General features: G+C 41.5%; 1 protein-coding gene across 1 annotated transcript in view; it reads right to left on the bottom strand.

Moving 5' to 3' along the window:
- The window catches only part of LOC108657689 (uncharacterized), a 31,981-nt gene extending 28,453 nt beyond the window's left edge, over positions 1-3,528 (bottom strand). Inside the window, exon 1 of the mRNA XM_089256561.1 lies at positions 3,513-3,528. The gene's annotated coding sequence lies outside the window, so the exon portion shown is untranslated. The remainder of the gene's footprint in view (positions 1-3,512) is intronic.
- Positions 3,529-6,704: the final 3,176 nt, after the last annotated feature.

Here is a 6,704-nt window from a genome sequence, read left to right as displayed (position 1 = left end):
TGAAAGGTGCAGCGCAATCGAGTGAGAGAGCAAGTAAGAAAGAGAGAGAGAGAGAGAGAGAGAAAGAAAGAAAGAAAGAGAGAGAGAGCGCACACACAATCGGCGTGGCGTGACGCGGCGTGGGGAGGAGAGAAAATAGACAAACATATGAAATCTCAAATTAGTCTCGTCCAACCGATGCCACCCTTCCCGCTGGGGAAGGGGGCGTTTCCTTTTAAGGTCTTTACCTTCTCTTCAGGAAATTAACATTGGAAGTGAAGCTTGATTTAAACGACGAGAAATTCAGGGTGCTGCTTTTCGGTTCCTGTGCGGCACGCGAGCGAACGAAACGGGGGAGAGAGACAAAGTAGTTTAAAGTATTTAATTTAAACTTATCAAATAAGTGCTGCGAATTTTGGGCATTCAGTAAACGAATTGTTGCTGTTGCAGTGCATTGATTGACACATTGACTAACATATCGATCTATTACGTAAGCACTTTAATTGTATTATTTATATATATGTATGTAGCATATGTAGTATATCCAAGGCAAAACGTTTAAAGCGTTACATAAACTTAAAATGCAATTAAAGACTTGGGCACACGGCTCTGGTCTGATCCGGGCGGGCCTTGACTCGGCATTGGGTTGCCCAATTTCACCCCTGAGCGAGTTGCTCTTTGCACTTTAATTGCCGGCCCACGGGGCGTATGCTTGTTGGTCACTTCGAATGGAAATTCACGCAGTGAAAGATGGTAAAAATCGTAAAACAGAGAGCAAACATGCGCTCGCAACGCGACTCTCGCATTGCACGAGAACGCACTCTCGAATGGGGAGTCCCAATTTCAAATTTCATATGTCATCTCGTTGAGAACTCGATTAGTAAATTGTTCACAGATCATTTAACTGCTAGACTCTAGATGCGATGCGGGTGGGTCACTTACAGACTGCCAGCTGGTTTACGTGTGTTTATAGAGCATGAAGTGGCAATGAGGATTATATATACTGTACATATTGTGTGGCTTCGATGGTCGAGCGGACGGAATCAGAGTCGAGGTAAATGAAAATCAAAAGAAATTTCCGTTAAAGGAGTTAAAGAGAGTGAGTCTTAATGAAAAAATACTTGCACATGTGCATAACGAACATAAAAAGTAATTGCGTGGCAAAGGACAAGAGCAGAATAGCAGACATTTAATTTAATTACGTGCAGCCTGGCAACAGGTGCCAAGTGCCAAGTGGCAAGTGCCAGTCCGCAGTGGCTGCCGAATGCTAAGCAGGCGAGCTCATCGAGGGCTGCACTCTGTGTGTGGTGCGTCTTTCGTGGACTCGAGTTGGCAGAAATAAAAAGGAAAATGTAAAGCAAAAAATCAATGACGAATTTTAGTGGCGCCTTGTTGGGCCCGTGAAGCATGCCAAACACTTGTAGTCAAAGCGCTGCTCGGCCTTCTCATGCTGCTGGCCCCATTGAGCTCTATTTGCATTGCCTGCGCCTGCCCCTTGGGCCCAAGGCACTTGAAACTTTTCAAGCCGACATTGTGGGCCAACACACGCACAATAAGCAAATGGCCCACTCGGGCTTATGTGGGCTCAAGCTTTAAAGGCATTTAAGCCCAACGCAAAAGCTGAACAACTAAGAAACAAAAAACTGAACAGCTAAAAACAACAAAAACTGTGGTGCAGATGCTGATGCAAGGCGTGGCATGGTATAGGTGTGTGCATGTGTGTGAGTGTCAACGATATGAATGCATAGATATGAGCGATGCGAGAGCTCGGCCCTGCCTTACCGGTGGCGGGGCGCAGATTCGCCCACACCCAGCAGTTGCAATGGCGCTAATATTGACCGTGGACAGCGATGGAGCCGAACAGTTGGCCGGTCTTCAGTGGCTCACTTCTCGGTGGCGCTGAGCTGCTCTGTGCACAGATGATGTCTTCCGCGTCTGGTCAGTCGAGCCTCGAAAGACGATTTGCCTCTCCTTTTTCACCGACTGCTGTAATTAAAGAACAAAGAAATCGCATTTTAGTTTATCCACTCCGACTTTGCCTTTGTCACAGCAAAAACCGAACATTCAGTTGTCAGGCAAACTCCATAACGAAACAGGGCAGACAGAGCTCTCTGGTTGCCCTGCTCAGGACTTGCACAACAAACCAACTGCATGACTGTCTGTCTGTCTGTCTGTCTAACTGTCGTCTGTCTGTCTGTCTATCTGGCTGACTGTGGTCGCTGCTGTTGCTGCGACCAACTCGAACGATTATTATTGTCGGTTCAATGCACTCGCCTGCCGCAAAATAGGCCACAGTATACAGCAAAAACTGTATAACTGTGGCCCCTGCAAAACTGAGAGTACGAAATAATTGCAGAGAACAACATATATTGTACTTTTCACATGAGCAACAACTTTTCCTCGTGCTGAATGATTTATGACCCGACAATTTGTTTTCGTCAATTCGTCGACCACGCGTCTGCCAAGAAATTTAATTAGGCAACTGAAGGGCGTTTAGGAGATGCGAACTTTTTCCTGCTGCTCCTCAAATTTTAAGTACGTAAATACTTGCTGTTGCTAAGCAAACGACTTTATTAGTTTAATACGGACTTGATAAACAATAACAATTGGGGAGACTTTGCCAACTAGGCAGGATAAATTGACTGGAAAATATACATATTTGTTGGCCCCACACTCCAATTCCTAATTCCATTGCTTACATAAACAAAAACTTATTTTTAGCCACCCACAATCTGCCCGCTTTTAACAACTTGGAATGTATATAAATATCTCTTATGGCGTTGTGCTCCTTTTAATATTTTCTTCTCATTTTTCTATCTCATTATTTCGCATTTTGCTTTAGCTTCTTTCACTAAGCTCTTCCTTTCTCTTCGCCCTTTTAATTAATTTATAATCTCTAATAATTATGCTTGAGATTCTTTAAAAAATATATAAAAAATATCTACAATTTTCATTAATATTCATATGTAAATTGCATCCTGGTTAAATATTATCTTCGAGTATATCTATCTGTGAATTGAAGCAAAGCCGACCGGCCATGCAAATAAAATGCCCCCATCTCATGCCCCATTTGGGGATACTATTGAGACATGATTTCTCTGTATTTATTTAGGATATATTTTGTTTGAGATTTAACATTATGCCAATACTCCTTTCGTTACAAAGCATATGAATTTTATATTTTATTTTTGTTTATTTTAAGCTTAAATCTTATATGTAAATGTCCCTGGAATTAAATGGGACCTTCTATTATTCAATTTTTATTGAATTCTTGGGACACGCACACACAAATTTAAAACTTAGAATTAGTTAAACTAAAAAGGCATTCAACTTGATATAGGAATGCATATATAACTTTTTATTTAAATTTAAAATTTTTTTTTTTTTATCTATATATCTATATTCATTTCCATGTTTAGCGTTGGGAATGAAAGGCGGATATACAACAACATGTTGTAGATTGACTCAATACAACAAACTCATCCACAACATGTTAACTTTGCATTAAGCCAAGTTGCAAATAGTCAAGAAACAGAAGCCCTAAAACTGACATCAGTTACAAATTGATTTGGAAAAATGTAAAATGAATTTCCTTAAAATTATTTGCTTAAGCAGTGCTTCCCTTTTTAGTTCCCTCAAAGGCAAGAAAACGCATTCACAATTGAATATTATGCTCTGCACAAATCGAATTAATATACATATTTTATGAGTTCCTATTAAAGCAGAGCTCAATATAAATTATATATGAGCCATAAATAAACACACATTAAAAGGCAAATATTGAGAAACACAAATAAAGTCATTTCCTTGATATGAATAATATAATCAAATATTGTTTAGCTTAAAATAAATAATATAATCAAATATTGTGTAGCTAAAGCTAAAATTTTGATTTTTTCTTAAAGCTAAAACATAGAAATAAATCCTGACAATTATTGTGTTGGCCCACTTTCTGGGGCCTTCACTCACTTAAGCCTGAGTGAAGCTTAAGGTGTGCGTGCTACAAATTGACACAGAGGCCTTAGGCCTTAGCTGCCTGGTCTCTCCTATATACATATGTCCTTGGCAGGCTCTAATGATATGTACATAAATTGAAATTCGTTAGACAGCGGAATGAAGAATGGGGAATGGGAACGGGAATGGGACTTGGAATTGCAAATATCAAATTTACAGGCTCATAAAATATGCATAAAGCTTGGATTCGGACAATGTAGGACTTGCATTTATGGCATAAGCCCGCATGATGGGCTATTAGAAGCTGGCGACATTACGCATACGCCATGTAGTTCGGCAATGGCGTCACTGGGTCTGCTCTGACGCTTACTTTGTGCCACATTCGCGTGGGACTTGACTCTCTGTGTGTGTGTGTGTGAAGCTGTGCAAGTGTTGACGTTGCTCCTTTGCCGCTGTGTGGCATTTGCCATGTCGATAGCAAGACAGACTCGCGCTCTCTTACCCTCCCTCTCCCTCTCTCGCTCGCACTCTCACTCGCATTCGCCTGTTTGGCTGCAAATGTCAAAGGTGACGGATGACTGTGCCAAATAAACTAAATCGGAAACGGAATGTTGTTGGTGGCCAGAGCAAACTGATATTGCTCGTGGCTGTTTGTTGTTTAATGCAGCGTCTGAAATTGTTTGTTGCACGCCAACTTTGGCCATGCTAAATAATGCAGAGTCGATGATGAATCAGTGTGCTCATCTGTATCCTTCGATTGCTTACATAACAGTTGAAGTCAAAGTCTTTCATTGTTTTCCTTAGGGAAATTCCCATTTGTTGCATAGCCGGAATTCCTGAACTTTCTTTCGTAATATCTAAGCTGTTGCCCTCACACACACACACACACACACACACTGACGAAATTTGATATCCTGACGCCAGCCCGTCTGCCGTGGCTCTGGTATGCGCAATTTGTGAAATTTCTGAACTCATAACCCGAGCTTAGCATTCCGAAAACTTTTTCGGTAGTCAGTCGGGAATCTGTGCTCCACGCTCCATTACAGCGTTTAGCCACTTGATGGCTGTCGATTGCGACTCACAATCCATCAACGTCGACACGAGTGGGCAGTGCAGCTCAGCCTGTGACTCTGGCTCTGGTTCATATGAAACTTTTTCTCGACTCGCTGCATACCGCATAAAAAATGACAGGAGGCAGTAGGCGAGGCAGGAGCTGTGGGCTCATTAGGCTGTTGCCACAAAAAGCGGGCAGGGGAGAGAGGGGTGGGACCAACGATTGCCACAAACACCTGCAGCCACATCTAACCCGTTTTCAGGTCGCATTTCCTCAGCTAACAGTTTAACTGGCATTTTGCGTTCGGGTCATGTGACCCGTTGGCTGAGAACGAAAACGAGCGCTTTAATGAGCTTTCAATGGTAATTAAAACACAAAACTGACAACAAAAATGTGACACAAATGTGACACCGCTGGCGGCAGAGGTCAAAGACTCGCAGCCCCCCCAAAAACAAGTAAGGAATGGAAAGCTACAGCGAATTGTGGCTTACGCAGGCAGGCCACGGCTATATATACATGTGTGTGTGTATCTACTATTTTATTTTTATATTTTTGTTGAACCCACAATACAGCTGTAATATCTGAACAACAATCGTTAAACCCCTTGATTTTCTTTATTATATAAATTATAACTTGATTGGGTATCCATTATCCTTATTGTTAGATTATCTACTATTTTAAGCATACCGTCTATTGCTGTGGAGAACGTACATGTATCGCCCGATAAGCCCAACTTAATATCAATATTATTCGCTGCCTACTTTTGGGCTGTCTCTGTAACTTCTTTTCCCCTCTGTTTACTGCTCTAATTAATATTTGCTCACTTGGCAATTAGCAAAGCGTATTATAAATGCACAAGCAACTCAGCCCCTCGTCTCGCTTCTTCAAGTGCTCCCCCCCCCACGCCCATTAATCCTGAAGAGTGGGTTTGTGGGTTAGCAGGTTGCCAATCCGTGGAGACGCAATCCAAACGCTTTAATCGCTCGCTGCTTTTTGTTTTGCGTCTAATTCAATAAAACGCCTCGGCCTCCGTCTCTGGGTCTGAGTCTGCCCCTGGTTTCAGCTTTTGCCTGGGGTTTGTTGTTACGGCGTCTGTCTACACTTATCATACACACACACACACACGCACACATACACACACATAGCTTAGTATAGAAGATACACGCACACGCTGCCCGTCTGACTGACTTAGTGATACAGAATTTTTTACCGTTTTTTCGATTTTTGGCAGTTCCAAATTCCTTTGGGTTTGTGAGTCGCACCTTTTTCTTAGCCGTACAGAGCAGAGGAATTCACACGGATTTTTTATGGGTTTCGTAATGAAAAGATTAAATTTTTGATGAAATAACCGAGTGAGCGCTGTGGGTAAATTTAGTGATCAAAAAACACAAAAATGATTTTTATTTTTTCAATTTTGTCATAAAATTTCGAGCGCACAGTGCAAAAAAGAGCTGAACTATCAACGACGGTGATGAAATTTTCACTGAGCGTCGAGTCGAGTTGTTATATATTAATTTCCCACCAAAATGCTATGTGTAACGGTGTAAGAGAGCCGAATTCCGAGAGAGAAAGAGAAGCAGAGAAAGAGAGCTAGGTTTTTAAAATTCCCAGATGCAAATAATTCTTAAATGAAATGAATAAATCTCTAAATTGGACTTTAAGTTTTGTTGTTTTTATACAGCAGAGGCTTATCATATTTCAAGTACTTTTTAAAGCT

The sequence above is a fragment of the Drosophila navojoa genome, chromosome 2 (genome assembly GCF_054131105.1).
Source record: "Drosophila navojoa isolate 15081-1374.11 chromosome 2, UAZ_NAV_1.0, whole genome shotgun sequence".
Taxonomy (NCBI): Eukaryota; Metazoa; Arthropoda; class Insecta; order Diptera; family Drosophilidae; genus Drosophila; species Drosophila navojoa.
This window is presented reverse-complemented; position numbering and strand designations above follow the sequence as displayed.